Source organism: Symphalangus syndactylus, chromosome 19 (assembly GCF_028878055.3).
Source record: "Symphalangus syndactylus isolate Jambi chromosome 19, NHGRI_mSymSyn1-v2.1_pri, whole genome shotgun sequence".
NCBI lineage: Eukaryota > Metazoa > Chordata > Mammalia > Primates > Hylobatidae > Symphalangus > Symphalangus syndactylus.
In genome coordinates this window covers 71,321,717-71,323,261 of record NC_072434.2, presented here as the reverse complement: position 1 = coordinate 71,323,261, position 1,545 = coordinate 71,321,717, and the positions used below count along the sequence as shown (strand labels likewise).

Here is a 1,545-nt window from a genome sequence, read left to right as displayed (position 1 = left end):
TAAGGGGTTCTTTTGTTTGTCATGGTGACTGGGAATGTTACTGCCATTTAGTCTACAGTCAGGAATGTTAGACGTTCTACAATGTGTGGATTATACCCCATGGCAGAGAACTGTCCACAGTCCTGCCAGACTTGTGTATGTCTTACCCAACATCAATGTTGGTGTGCACACTGCAGCAGGAACTGGAATCAAAGTCTGGTGGGCAGAATCATGGCTCCCAGAGACATCCACGTTCTCACCCAGAATCTGTGAATGGTACCTTTCCATGGCAATGGGGACTTTGCACAGATGTGACTAAGGATCTTGAGATGCAGACATTGTCCTGGATTATCCACTTGGGCCTGATGTAATCACAGCACTCCTCAAAGAAGGGACACAGGAGAAGTCAGAGTCAGAGGAGAAAGTGATACGGTGACAGCAACAGAGATTAGAGTGATGTACTTTGAAGATGGAGGAAGGGGCCACAAGCCAAGAAACGCAGGCGGCCACTAGAAGTTGAATAAGGTAAGAAATGGGCCTCTCTCCTCAGAGCCTCTGTGAGGGACCAGCTGTGGCAACACCTTGACTTTAGCACAGAAACTGGATTTGGACTTCTGACCTCTAGAACTGTCTGGGAATAAATCTGTGTGGTTTTAAGCCACTAAACTTGTTGTAATTTGTTATAGCAACCACAGGAAACTAATGCAAAGTTATGCCTGAAGGACTCAAGGCAGCCGGTTTTGTTTTGTTTTAATGGGAGATGTGTTTATGGGGATGTTTTCCCACTCATCTTGAGGCAGAGTGCATCCAGTGCTGCTTCCTCCTGAAGGGTTGGGCTTCTGGAAGTCTTGCTTCTCCTCCTGTGGGCTGGCAGAGGACAGTGGAGAAGCCAACACACAAAACTACTGTTTGTGCATGGCTAACAAATGTGATTTTATAGCATTCTGGGCATTTCACATCATGAAGTGGGAACTGGGGCTCCGCACCAGGCACTTCTTCTGTTTCCTCTTCTCCTCTTCTGGAAAGGGATGCAGGAGATCTTTTGCAAGGGGCATGTTTTTGTGGGTGGGTCATCACCTCCAGAAAGGCAGCTGATCCATTTGATTGCTATAATTAACTGAGGCTAGCCCCTGGCTGTTTTACGTATACACCCAGAGTGCTTTTTTCACAAATATAGACAATGTTTTCCAGGGAAGATGGGCTTTACTTTATTCCAAACTTTACCAAGAGTCATTCCCATTCCATCAGAAAATCACACGAACTATGGCCAAGGCTACTTGGGATCCACCTGCCTATACTGGCCTGCACTTGTCACAGTCGTGCTTATGGGGATTCTGAGTATGGATGTGAATATCTCACCCCTTATGTTGTCTTCTGGAGTAGCTGTACCCAAACATTTACATATTAAAATGCACATCATTTTGTTACAAATATGTTCCTTTCCTTCTTCCTGTGACCTCTATGAGCTAGTTAGGCCCTCATAGTGCTTCTTTTTTCTTTTTCTTTGTGGAAAATACGGATGCATGTAGGTTATATTATGCACTAATTCCATTTCAGGAGATACAA

At 45.0% G+C, this 1,545-nt stretch overlaps 1 pseudogene; it reads right to left on the bottom strand.

The window, feature by feature from the left end:
- Positions 1–765: 765 nt before the first annotated feature.
- LOC129458282 (small ribosomal subunit protein eS27-like) lies at positions 766–1,040 on the bottom strand (annotated as a pseudogene).
- Positions 1,041–1,545: the final 505 nt, after the last annotated feature.